Source organism: Acyrthosiphon pisum, chromosome X (assembly GCF_005508785.2).
Source record: "Acyrthosiphon pisum isolate AL4f chromosome X, pea_aphid_22Mar2018_4r6ur, whole genome shotgun sequence".
NCBI lineage: Eukaryota > Metazoa > Arthropoda > Insecta > Hemiptera > Aphididae > Acyrthosiphon > Acyrthosiphon pisum.
Window position 1 is genome coordinate 39,448,619 of NC_042493.1, and position 15,646 is coordinate 39,464,264.

A 15,646-nucleotide genomic window follows, 5' to 3' on the forward strand; every position below is an offset into this window, starting at 1 on the left:
TTGGATTTAAAGAAATAAAATGTATTAATGAGTAATGACTTCATCATAATCAATTCTCATATCAAATTAACAAGACATTCTCATAAGTTCTTCCAGTCGATTATTTCCCATAGTTGAGCATAGTCGAGTCTTAATTTCATTTTGGTAAAAGAGCGTTCAGTTGTTGTACTTCTAACAGGCAATATCACAGAAATTTTTAAAGCCATTTACAGGTTAGGGAAAACTGATTTTAGGTTTACTTTATAAAACAGTGAAAATAATGATACCATACTTGCAGCTTTATGTGGTTGTTCTATCTCGAAATAGCTAGAAAATTGTCATTTACAGTAGTCAATGCTGATTGCAATGGGAGTTCCACCTGGTAGTATCGACTCTTTTCAAACTTTTTATTTGATTTTTTGGATATCTCTACTCTTGAAATTCTTCAAACAGCCAAACTCTATTTTTACTTGAGCTCGCATAGTCATACTGTTTCTCTAATCTTCCAAAAAGATCCATTAACTTAAGACAGCAACTGTCTGAATCAGTGACAATTAAATTCAATATATGTGCTCAGTACCACACAAATGTGGCCTGTGGGTTAATATCTCGAATAAACGTCTGTAGGCCATTATATTGGCCTCTCAAGTTTGATACCATATCATAAGATTGACATATTAAATATTCTTTCTACAATAAGTAATTAGTTTGGCAAATTTCTTCAAATACAGAAATCAAACTTTCTCCGGTGGTAGAATGTGTGCTTTTCATAGTGATAAACCTTTCTTGTACACAACCTGTAGTTTCAATTACGTACCGTACCACAAATGACAGTTCATCTTTACGGGAAATATCAAAAGAAGTATCCTTTTTTTAAGTATCGCTCTGTCACACATAGTATCCTAGTTTGGGTAGTATCCTATTGTAGTACTGTCTACTGATCGGCTGTCGCGTATTCAGTATATACCTAAAATTAGTGTTGCCAGATAAAAATTTGAAAAATTTCGATTATATATGAAATTTCCCCAGGTTTTTTTTTTCATGCAGTAAATCACACTGATGAATCATTTAATTATGATAATTATTGATAGTGCCAGTTCTACAAAGTACGAAGGAAAACATTTTCTTCTAGTTCTTTTTTGTATACCAACATGATTCGTAAAGAACTAATATCACAGATACCAGATAAGACTAGGAACGTTCTTACCATGTCCGGTTAGGACAACAGATATTTATTTAATATGGTTAGGTACGACTAACCACCAACCGCAGAATTCTAACACAGAATAAATTCTGCCGATTACAGTTTACTGAAATATACTATAGTGTAGTATAAAATTAAAATTAAAACAAATTATCTCCAAACTTTATATTGTTTTATTACCTATTTTCAGACTACTTTAGTTGCAATCCTTAGGATTAGTCAAATATTATAATAGAACAATTTATAGATAATGTATTTATAAATACATAAAATAACATAATCATTTTTAAGATATCTATAAAATAAATAATATTTAGAAACAAAATAAAAACAAACTTTAAACATTCCACCTATTTAGCCTTATTCCAGTTACAGTTCTCAGGATTAATTAAATGTTATAATAGAACAATTTAGCAGTCTTAAAAGTGTATTATAATATATAAAACATAATCTGAAATATATTATAATATATTTATAATAAATATATACCTACTAGGTTTATGTTAACACGTCAGTCTTATAAGTACATCAGCATCTTTCCTTACGATATAACATAGGTCATAAACAATATTTATAAACTAAACAAACCATTGATTATAACAAAAAATAATTTTTAATGAGATATTGGTAACAGTTTTAATAATACATTACATAATATAACAAGATACAAAATTGAAAACAATACAAAATATTAAAACTTATAAGTAATACTTTTTTGTTGTACAGTTGTATTACACTATACATTCTTTAAGACTAAGTTAACAATTTATTAAGGACTGTATATAAAACTGGTATGTTTTTTATCATAGTTTTATCAACTTTTAAATCGTAGCAAGTTTTTTGCTGTTTTTTGATTGCAAAAGTCCAATTAATGATTCTGTTGACAGCCTATTGCGTACTTTAGTTTTATTGTTAAAATGTTTTTTTTTATAAATACAATATTATTTTATTTTTGTTATACTTTTACGAAGTGTCCAAAGCTTCGGCGCCTCACCAAATATGCAAAGTGGTCGGGGGAACCTTGTTACGATATTAGTTATCCAGAGAAAGTTTTTTTTCCTTATGGATAAGCTTTCCGTAGCTGGGGGCTAGAGCACGTCTGTGTATAAGGTATTTTGTCAAAGACACGGTTGGTTTATAGATCTGTAATAATTATTATATTTAAAATAATCAGTGGCGACTCGTGGTTTGGACGACGGAACGATCACACCCCCTACTAAAATTAATTAAATAATGAAAATTAATTGTATAATATTATTCTTAATTTTACATTTTTAAAAAATGCAAATTTTTAAATAGTAAAATAGTTATAAATTATAATACATTTGTAGTGTGCGAACACTAAATTTGTTTCTCTCAGATACCAGGAGCATGTGGGTCGCGTATACACACGAGAAGTGTTTGGACGACCGGCAGCATCGTCCTAGCAATATTCTGAATACGCATGATTAAGCGAGGCTTAGCAATCGTGTACATTTAAGCTGCGTTCTTATACACGGGTATTGGACGACTGGCAGCGTCGTACATACAGTAATATATAAATATACTACTATATATTTTAGGTATTTTATTTTTAAAATTAACAGCGTCATTGGTTGCTAATAGCTATTATTATTATTTTAATTTCATTTTCTACTGCGACCTGCGTGTTGTCGGATGTATGTTTAGTATTTACGTCCATACGTCTGGTAAGTATAAAATATTATATTTATTTATTTATTTATTAACACTTACATTGTTTTTAATTTTAATTAGTTCAACATGTCGAATTCTGTTCATAATTTAATAAATATAAAATTTTCATCATTATCGTTGGAACAAAAATTAACCATAAAAAATGATGGCAGGCCTTTACCGGAATTAAAAGATTTAAAGACTCAATACAAAAAAGGAAAAAATGAATATTTTCGGAATTTTAATACAACATTATACCTCAAAAATAAATGGTTATGTGGATGTGAAATAAAACAAGCTCTTTTCTGTTTTTCTTGTTTACTTTTTGGTGATGAAACAGCTTGGACTAAAATAGGAGTCACCGATTTGCAAAATCTAAATGCAAATATTGTTAAGCATGAAAATTCATTCAAACATATTCACAATGCAACAAACTTGAATTTGTTAGGAAAAGTTGATATAAGACATCAAATTGATATTGGTTATAAAATAGGTATTCAACGCCATAACGAGTTAGTAGATAAAAGTCGCTATGTTCTAGATAAAATTCTAAATTGTATTAAATGTTGTGGTAAACACGAATTACCATTTCGTGGTCATGATTAAAAAACATCTTCAAAAAATCAGGGCGTTCTTCGTGGAATTCTCGACCTTTGTACTGATTTAGACTCTAGTTTACGTGATCATTTTGAAAAATCTATTGTTTTTAGAGGAACTTCTAAAACAATTCAAAATGATCTGTTGGATTCTATTCTATCGGTATGTCGAAATAAAATAGTAAATGAAATTCAACAGACAGAATTTATTTCCATAATTGTTGATGAAACCACTGATATTTCAAATATTTTTCAGTTGGTTCTTATACTTAGATACGAAGTACAAGGTCGATTTGTTGAGCGTTTTTGGGGTTTTGAGAATCCAAATGGACATAATGCCGAAGCATTATCATAAACTATTTTTGGTTTAATTGATCCACTTCTAGAAAAATCACCTAATAAATTGATTGCTCAGTCATACGATGGTGCAGCGGTTATGAGTGGGCAAAAAGCTGTTGTTAATGTTAAAATAAAAGAAAAGTACACATTTGCCTATTTTATTCACTGCTATGCTCACCAATTCAATCTCATAATGATACAATCAATTTCAAAAAATAAGCAAGTTCGTTTATTTTTTTCAAATTTATCTGAAATACCAGTGTTTTTTTCTCGTTCACCACACATCAATTTGTTCAACAGTTTTAAATCAATCAGAAATAATACATTCAAATGAAAGAAAACCTAGCGAAGACCCAAATATTACGAAAAGAACTATTGCTTTAGAAGTATGTGATGTTTTAATAACTCAAGCAAAAGGTTTTAGTTTTAATGAACATCTTACTAGTGTTGTTTTTTCAAAACGAATATTACCCAAAATTTAACAAAAAATTCCCAACTGATTATTTTCAAAAAACTATAAATTGCTATCCTTTCTTTACAAAAAACGTTTAAAAACTGAACTTGAGGTTATTTATAGCCGTGATGATTTTCGCTTATTAAAAGGAATTATTCCTACAATTGACTATATAATATCAAATAATATGAACGATTTATTTAAGGAAGTACTTAAATTACTTAAACTATTAGTCGTTATTCCGATGACATCGTCGGAAGCTGAACGCAGATTTTCAACGTTAAATAGAATTAAAACTTGTTTGCGAAGTACCATGGGAGAAGATCGACTAAACGCTTTATCTATTCTTAGTATTGAAAATGAAATGATTGCAGAAGATATAGAATTCAATAAAAAAGTCATCGTACATTTTTCATCAACAAAAAACAGGCGGATGGATTTTATTCATAAAATAACTCCATAAAATATATACTAATATTATATTACTAGGATAATTTTATGAATAAAATATTAAGATGTAAAATAATAATGTGTGTATTGTGTTTCAGTTTATTATATTTAATTTGATAATTTGTTATACCTATGACTATCATTATTATATTTAAAGTCGCACCCCCACCACCAGCACCCACGAGCTGCCTTTGAAAATAATACTTTACTAAATATAAAGATGGCTATTAATAAGTAGTAAGTACACAGGATGATTCTTTTATTAAACAACAATCATTATTTCAAAAAGTATTGACTTTTTTCAAAATTGTAGATTTACTCTGCACTAGTATTGTATATATATTTTTTTCACCCTTATATTTATAAGACAAACCACTATCAACTTTTGATGTTTTTATGGTAACATATACTTAAAATTTCATAAATTAATAAGGATATTTTTTTATGAATTATCACGTTGAAATTTTCATTTTTCGTTAATCCGTTGTATTACTTCTCAAAGTCGTGTGGTTTTTGGAGGTGGTTTTGTGTGTAAATGTGTTATACATCGTCATTAGATACCACTGCTATTATTATATTATAATAATTTAATAATAATATAACCCCTTGGTCCGGGGTGTGTAAGTTGAATAGTGGATGAGTATACTTAATTGAAACTGAAGGGGTGGGGGCTTAATTCCAAAATAGTTTAAAATGGTCTATAGACTTAAAGAATGAGATCCCCCTTGGTTTGGGATACTTAAGTCAAATAGCCACTGAGTTATGACCGGGTAAACAAATTTCTTGTTTTCCCTAGGCCCCCTAAGTCTAAATGAATGAAATAACGTAAGGGCAACATGAAATAACATCATAACATCAAATTTTAAATAAAATTAATTTATTAAAATCAAAATTAAATAATATATCTCGGCGGACGGACGTTCAACGAAATAGGTCCCCAACCAAGCGCGCGCAATAAAGTTCTCACTTGAAAAGATGATTCTTGCCCAGTGCAAAATTAATTAGTCAGGCTAAAACACAATATTGATAAATTTTAAGCACCTATGCATAAGCATAGGTACTTTAAATTACACCCCTGATCTATAATCTACAAATCTTTACTCAGGTATAAACTTATATATATAAGTAATCCGATTTAAATATATATTTTTCATACCATTAGAAGATTGTTTTTGGGGTGATTTTTGAATTGCTTCATCTAAAAAATTTGGTTAATCATTTATTTGACAATTATTTTCCCTCGTCCATTCATCAAATAATGTATTTGGCGATTTTCTTTTGCCTATTTTTAATACATCATATTATTAAAGACATAGTTTACTTAAAGTACCTTCCCACATTTTAAACTAGTTTTCCTTACCTTTATATTTATTATCATTTCAGTATTCAAATCATAAATATCTGCAACATTTTATATTGTATTGGATAAGTTCTTAATAAATAATTAACTAAGTTTATCATTGTATTACCAGCTTCCTCTATAAACTTGGGAGGACTTAGTACTTTCTGCTGGGCCTGAGTGGCCTCTAATGTTCTGTTTTTTTTTAGTCCTTTGTAGTGAATTCTTTCCACAATTATCATCGATAAATTCCTTTTTCTTCCTGTAGTTCCTGGTTTCCTTTCCTTCATTTGATGATGACAAGTCTGTTGTAAACGTTGCTTTAGTAGCTTTCATTTTAGCTTCTTTTAAACCTACTATACAATTAGATATAATTTTAAAATAATTTTGATATAGGTATTTGTCAATAATTAGTAATTAATTGTTAGGTATATGATAATCTATACTCTTAAATAATATTACATTATTTTACAAATTTATATATAAAACACTAAAAAAAATGTAGATATAATAATATGATGTATTTAACTAAAACATTATTACTTACTAATATTTGTTATCAAAACCTGGACACTATACCAGTTGTACTCGTATGTATTGGAATGCATAGTTTTTCCAATTTGTTTTTGAGGGTTAAAATTCGACTTTGGCCAAGCACACTTAATGCCATCTTTTGATTGCCAATTGGAAGGAACAGCCTCAACAACATTTTCATGTTTAAATATAACGACAGAAAAAGTAATTTTTCAATATTAAATTTTACTAAAATTTAAATAAGAAATAATTATAGTGTTGCTCCTCGGCAACAACCGATTAAAAAGGTTATAATCAGATATTTATATATGTTAGTTAGTGTATACACAGAATATTATTATTATATAATATAATTTAATATAATATTATTCTGTGGTGTATATTGGCTTTAATCAAAACCAAATATGATAATATATTACGTAATTTACTTTCAAACCGATAGATAGCAGTATGTGATTGAAAAAATTAAACTATTTATCCACGGATGTGAACAAATTCTGGGTTTTTTTTCAATAATTTTAAATCATAAAATATGTCTATGGATAACAATAAAAATATACCCGTGTTCATATATATCTTAACTTTAGATAATTTCCAAGGTTATACAGATAAGTCAAATATTTTATTTGTAAATCAATAATGAACGGTTGTTGCTCATACGCAACAGTATGCACTTAGCACTACACGGGACGCGAAATTTGAAAACGTGTCATGGTCGGCTCATTTAACTAGCGCCTCTTATCAGCACTATTATTATCAGTATAACACTATTACAGCAGTTGCCTTATCACATAATCGGTTGATTACATTTAAATATTATTAGCAACAAACTGCCAAATTTGAAAATTTGAGAATCCAAATTAAAACCTTTTGTACATTTAATTATCACCTTTTATTATTACAATACTAGATTTCCAATGGCAAAAGATGTTGGTGTACCAGTTTAGAGGCGTTATATTTTGTCATATTAATTAGTCATAAACAATAGAAGAAAACAATAAAATACAAAATAATACAAATTTATTAGTATGTGTAAGTTTTTAAAATATTAATAAAATCAATAAAAAATTGTCAGACAAAAATACTAAAAAATCAATAATTAATAGTTAATATGTGTAATTTTTTTTTCATGTCCTCTGTCATAGGTAAACAAATGCTCAAATCTATATTTAATTTCTGAGCTATGAACATTTGGTGTTTACATGTAATCCTGTATTTCCACAAGGACATGAACAGAAGCCAAGATCTAAATCCACAAGGTACTGAGTATTGTGAAGTATATTTGTTACATCAAAAAGCATGGGACTTGTATCAACAGGTTTGTATCTTAAATACTTCTTCTGTGCTTTAGTAAGACTATATTTATTTTGTAGGTATTTCGGTGGTCTATTAGCAGCTATATCCAAAAGTTTCATCTCATAAAAGGCATCTAAATCATTTATAATGAAATAAAATAATTGGACCGGAGAATAAGCCTTAGTTCGCTGAAGTATGACATCTTTCACAATCTTCATACCAGCCTCACTTATGTTATTTGTATTCTAACCTTTAGTTATTAGGTCTTTTCGAAAACATAATGCCCACTGCTCTTTTCTTTGGCATAACTTTTGTAAATAAGATTCAAATTTAGGATATTGTAAAACAAATTAATTTTTAAATGCATTTTCAAATGCGTTTTCTAATTCATCGCTACTTTTTGAATATATCATTTTTTTTACTATAGAATATAGGATTTGACGATGGCAAAGAGGTACACCATGATGGGAGTCCCATAAGTATCTCCAGGTAGCTTGTAATATATTAAAAATACATAGTAAATTTTAGATTCGGGAAATACATTACACAGTGCACCTCTTCAGCAGCTGAATCATCCGACATAAAAACTTTAGGCCCCTTAAAACTTCTTCCAGAATATAATGAACTAGGGGAAAATAATTTTTTTCACAGCTCCAGACCCTCAGAAATTACTGACATAGACTCACTCGTTAAAATTATTACTCCTACTGGAAGACCTCCTGCGCAACTATTAGTGTAAATTATGAAAATTTTACAACCAAATCTATCTACATACCCCGAAGCATCTATAAAAAGTATTTCTCCACATTCACTTAATCCACAACTAATCCTTTTCATTAATGGTGTGGTTATTGCTATGGCAAAATTTCCGTCATCGAGTTCCTTCATTGCAGCTGTGTCACCCATACATTCATTGTTATAATCTTTTACCGAGTCCCTGAGTGATGTCATCACAAATGTTTTTTAAATGTTTTATAATAAAGGTAATAGACCCACTGCGGATCAGGAAGTTCTCCTCGATCACCAGCATATGTGTATTAAGCATTTCCTTTATTATTTCTAAGTTCAGATTTAAATACAAACAATGCTTTTGATGGTGTTTTACCTTCCTCAAATAATTTTAGGAATTTTTATCTTACTTCATTTTATGGTATTCTATGTTTGAGAACCTCAGCCCTTAAAATTTGATGATTATGTGTATGGTTTAATGTAACTAATGCCTTTGTTTTTATGCTAATCAATGTTTCATTTTCATTATTCCTAGGAATAAATAATAATAATATTAATAAATAAGAAAATAAAGTAATTATAGTATTAAATATTAATACATTTCATAAATTAATTAACATACAAGTTTCGACTTTCTACACAATTTTCAACATCCATTATTTGAATTCCCAAAGTAGCTTTACAGTTGTAGTGTTTTTTACTTGGTGTCGAATTTACTTTTGGTCTGGTGTTATGATGGCAGCGATAACGTTTCTATATAAAAGTTTTTCCTAGTAAGTTTTATATTAATTTATATAATATTAATATTTTACCTTTAAAATAATTGTATTGGAAGATGGCTTTAATACATTCGTTGCTAAATATGTAATTTTATTTTCGTTTCTCATTGCCATTATCCAAGGAATAACATGTTCAACTCCAAATTCATGTATATAAAATTTTGCTTTGAACATTTGCCCTCCTAAACTTGAGTATTCTACCATTGAATACTCATATCCAGCAGGGATTTGACTCTAGATCATTAATTAGTCATTGTTAGTACTTAGATTATATATGTCTATGGGGTATGGCGTATAGAATAATGATTATTACTTGAAGGTCCCCATTTATTTATTCCCTTCGTTCCTCCTTAACTTCTGAAGCATCATCGACATTGTCATCATTATTAACTTGTGGATGTGTTTTTAAATGCTTTAACATATTCTTTTTTTGAGTAAATTTCTTTTCACATTTAGTGCATTTAAATTCCCTTTCCATCTCTTTATTTATAGTATTATGTTTTTGTATCATGTGCCTTTTTAAAGAGGAATTATGTTTGAATGTCTGTTGACATTCGTCACAAACAACTTTCTATAAAAAATCAATTTACTTACTCATCAAAATTATAATATTATAGAATATAAAGTGGCCCATTCCAATACAAAACATGAGAACTCATAAAATAGAATCTAATCTGAAAATCCCTGTGACATTAATAGGTAATAATTGTATATTATAAATAATATAAATAAAATGATATAATTTATGTTTTTTTTTTTACCTTTTTCAGATCTAAAAAACATGGCTACAATTTTATATCATGTTAATTTATTTTTTAAATTTAGTATTATAATGTTGTTAAAAAAAAGTATTTTTAAAACAGTATGAAAATAATTTGTGAAATAATAAAATACGAAGTCCTTATAAAAATAAAATTTGTATATAGTACTTTAACACTATTCTAGAATGAAAATGATAATCTGAAACTGGCAACTATAATGTTTGTCAATACAGCTTTCAATATCAAAAATAGTTTTGTAGAAAACTCTGAGAAATATTTAAAATTGTCTATAGAAAAATTGAATTTCAAGAATGACACAGAACAGCAGCGCCAGTATTTAAATAATAATTCCAATACAAAACATGAAAACTCACAAAACAATCTTAATAATGAGCAATGTATTTTTGATACATAGTCCTACCTACATAATATTAGGTACCGTAATATTAGGTATGTAGTGTTATTCATTGCATCACAATATTTAGTTATTATTAACAATCATATTATATTGTAAATTTGTAAATATATTTTTTAATATGTGTTGTATTTACTTTTTTTTTCATGTAATTTAATTAATAGTTTAATATGTAGTTATCATATTTGCTTATTGTACTATTTTATATTATAGCTATATTATTATTGTGACCCATAGATATTTTATGTTAGTAGTACAAACATTTAACATAGTATTATAAGTAAACATAAAAAACCATATAAGTTTACACGTACATATAATTTTATTAAAAACATTCACATAACAATTTCAAAAAATAATCATAAATAAAAAAACAAAGGTAAACATAAAAAACCAATTCAAATTTCAATTTTTAAAATTAATTTGTTATAGAAATTACAATTTACATATAAATAAAGGATAATAAAAGAACATGGTTTAGTTAAATTACACTAAAATAACATATAGGTAAACATAAAAACCAATTCAAATTTTAAAATTCATAAATTCATTACATTACAAAAATTAACATGTAATAGAAAAAAAATAAAATGTAAAATGTACATACACTTACACTACTGCTGATATCTAAAAAACAAAACAATATAATATATTATTAGTACATATTATTTTATACTGTACACAGATAATTTAAAAATATAAAAACCTACCCATACTAATTAATTTTTTTATGACTAATTTATGCGACTATAATTCTATTGTTCTATTGTTCTAGGATTCTATGCACAAGACACTAAATCCCCAAGGCACAAAAAGTTTTGAAAGAAATTTTCTTTATCATGGTTAAACAGTTGATAAAATTATAAATGATAATACTGTGATAATAATATGGATGCATTTATTTTGATAGTGGAGGGGGCTAGTTAAATGAGCCGACCATGACGCGTTATCAAATTTCGCACACGGGACGTATATTTTTTTCGACGTTTTTCAGTGCCGTATTTTTGTGCGTTTTATTATTTTACTTTTTGCATCACAAATTCGTACATTTTTTTATAATCTGTAGAAGATATTTGTTTGATAGAGAAATTGTACAATTGCTGGAAAATGAACCTTTATCTGATTCTGAAGACGACTTGGAATCTGCCGACGAATAAGGTATATAATATATAGATGATGATATAGTTGGTTTAGAGCACGGTTATCTACACAGGTTGGGAATCGGCGAATGATTCTCCATAGCGAGTTTTGACCCGCGCGGCGTGCATGCGAACTAACAGCGCTGCCTGTCACAGGACCATTGATTGTGAATAAGTGATTACAAACACTTATTGACATTATGATTTTTTCGTATTAGTTACATTGTTTTCGTGTACTATTTAACTATTTATTATTGTTTAACGTTTTTATATAAGTGTATAGGTAGTTATTTTACATAATATAATATTAACTGCAATGGGAAAGTGTTGCATTGTTAATTGTACTTCGGGCTACAAGAGCAATAAAGAAACCGTTTTTAAATTTTCTGCTCCAAAAGATTTTAATTTACGAACTAAATGGGCAAAGGCTATTCCACGACAGGATTACGTCGTCAACGACAACACATACGTGTGTGAAAAACATTTCATCGAAGATGATATTATTCGATTTTGGCAATCTGGTAGTGAATCTACATTATTTGTTAAGGTAAGTAATTTTGTACTAACAATAAATAATACCTACGTTTTCTAATAAATAAAAATTTGAATTGAAAATGCTCAATATAATATTATTCAGTAATAATAATAATTTTTAACTGTATTAGAAAGATTATAGTTAAATATAATATAGTTCAATTTACCTATCATAAATATGTAAGTAGTTTGTTACTTAATTTGTTTTTAGATTCCATACAAGAAACCTAAGCTCAGAGAAAATGCCATTCCCTCAATTTTTCCTGGACCTGCATACCTGTCTAAGCGAATTAAAAAAAGAAAACCACCAACTGAACGACAGAGTACATTAAATAATAAAAAAAGGATTAAAATGCATGACCGTGAAGATGCTGATAATATATTTGATGATTTACCTACAAAATCTGAAAATTTATATGACCAAATAAATATTTTGGCTACTGATGGTACTTTACAGACTTATTGCTCCTGGTCCAATACTACTGTAAAGAACGGGAATACAATTCCTAATTACAATTTTTAAGTTTTCTGCATGGGAGATCATTTTTCTGTTATTGAAAAATCAATAAGTGTTGCAGAAACTGGTGATGTCACTTTTGGAATTCTTGGTAAGAAGATTGATTCACAACAGCTCAATATTACTCCAGCCACAACTATAGATGATTTTGTAAATAACCTCAAGAAATTTGAAGATATAAATGTGTGTCATGGAGGACCATCAGTGAACAATTTTCCTAAAGCTCCTACTTCATTATGTGTTGTTAATACTCTTGGACGACTTCAACATTTGAACTGCAATGTCATTTTAAACAAAAATAACACCAGTTGTATAAGATGCCAAAAACTTGGAAATATTTTGAGAATGCGTGAAAAAAGAAAACAGTACGATGGTCAAGATCAATTACTTTTATCTTCTTCTAAATTACAGAAAATTAATAAAATCAGAAATCAAAATAAAGGACTAAAAAGAAAAATTGTACGCACTAAACAAAAAATATCAAAACTTAGGTCAGAATTAGACAATGTTAAAGGTAGAATGGCAACATATTGTGAACAAAATATTGAAGAAAAATTATGTAATGTAAAAGGAATTAATGATTCTCAAAAAACATTAATAAAAGAGTGCTTTAAAGCTAGTAAAATTGTAAAACCAAAAAATCGTAGGTACAGCGATAACTGGTTAATGCTTTGCTTATTATTTAATATTCGTTCACCTGGAGCCTACAAATATTTACGTGACAGTCAATTATTACCTCTCCCTCACCCAAAAACCGTACGTCAGTTGCTCTCAAGTATAAAAACAACTTGCGGTTTTGATGAAGAATTTTTGTTACTTTTGGCTTAAAAAGTACAACACATGTCTCCTAGAGAAAAACATGGTGTTTTGTTGTTTGATGAAATCAGTCTCAAAAGTATCAAAATTATATCACACTTAATAATATGTTATACTAAACCACTAAGGAAATTCTAGTATAACTTTCAACTTTCTCTTAATGTTTGCATCTATTTTTATTTTGTTATAATATTTAACTATTGTCTTCTGTTATACGACAGTAAGATTATTATTATTTACCATTTGCTGGTACCTATAAGCTTTTAAGTTTTTACATATTTTAAAAATTTTACCATTTGACTATTGTCTTCTGTTATACGACAGTAAGATTATTATTATTTACCATTTGCTGGTATAAGCTTTTGAGTTTTTACATATTTTTAAAATGTTACCATTTGACTATTGTCTTCTGTTATAAGACAGTAAGATTATTATTATTTGTTTTTTTATATATAATATTATATTATATTATATTACAATTTACACTATTAAAAATATTTAACTTAAATGAGTTATAGTAACAATTATGTATTATTATTCATTATTGCCTTGTCTGTTTCAGGTTAAAAGAATCCGCATTAGGAATAAACTCTGGTCTTTAATTTTAGTTAATTTTAAAAACTAAGTCATTTCATTATTAAGTTAACATAAAAAATTAGCTATTTAGTATTTTAATCAGTAAGCAAAAGGATACTCTATGAACATGTTCAATTCTTGATTTTTATACTTATTAATTAAGAAGGTGTCAGCACACTGTTTTCTCATTCTGGTTCTTGCGCAACATAGACAAAACACATTTATGTAGAATTGTTTTTTTTTCGAGTAATTTTCAAATATAATAACCTATTAAAAAAACGATAGAGAATAATATTTTTGAGGGTATGATATATCGATTTGTCTAAATATTTTAAACATCTTTAAATAAAATGTTTTTATTTTTATTTGATAGTTGAATACAAAGTCAAATAATAATAAAATATTAAACTGTTATTATGTCATACCTTCAAAAATATTATTCTCTATAATTTTTGTATAGGTAATGTTGCTCGTGGGTCTGAAAAAAAAACAAATATTGTGCTGACATCCTCTTAATATGTTACAAATACGTAGAGACGACAACTACAAGTACATGTTGCCTCTGTATAATTGAGAGATATCGAAGAACAAGAAAATGTATCAGGTGTATAATAAGTGTATAAATAATAGGAAAATTAAATTTTAAATACATATTTTAGAAACAGTGTGATGAAATTATAATATTGTAGTTTAATTTATGTATTTTATTTCTGGAAACTAATTATTATGATTGATTTGTAGATGAATTAAATTATTAAAATAAAGGTACTGAAATTTTCTTATTGAGTAATTTAATGCATTTTGTTTGTATTTTGATCCTCAATCCTTATTTAGCCACTATAGAAAAAAAATCAAAATCAATTAATAGTAAAATAAATACTATAATATTGTAATTTGTAATGTTCATTATACCTCACCACTACAGTTTTAAATAACTGCATAAAACAAAATTTCTAGTAGGGATTGTCCCACTAACTCTCCCACAATATTTTATTACGCTATAACATTGTTTACAATTAATATTTAAATTTTTACATGACGAAAATGTTTTACATTTTGTAAATTCCCGTCTATAACAATGTAATATAATTATTATTATGGTCCTGTGACTACTAGCGCTTTAGTTCATCAAAACACCGTTTTGGAGTCAGAATTCTTATCTCGTCTTCCAACCTGTGTAGATAACCGTGGTTTAGAGCATAGGTTCTTAACCGGGTGTCCATGGAGTGGCTGTGAATTTTTTTTTTAAAAAGCCAAAACTAAATTTGTTTCGATAGTGTTTTTAAGATAACAATAAAAATGTCTTGCCCGGATTCTGCCATATGAAAAATAATTTAGATTACGATAATCTTATATTATGTCATATAAACGATAAAGTTGTCGGAATCGTAAAATAATATACGGGCATATAACAATACAATCTAACGAGCATTTCAATTGAACACGGAAACCTAATACCCATCACTTCAGTTGATCCGTCGCCGTTGCGTTGTACATTGTCCGTCTCAACCGTCG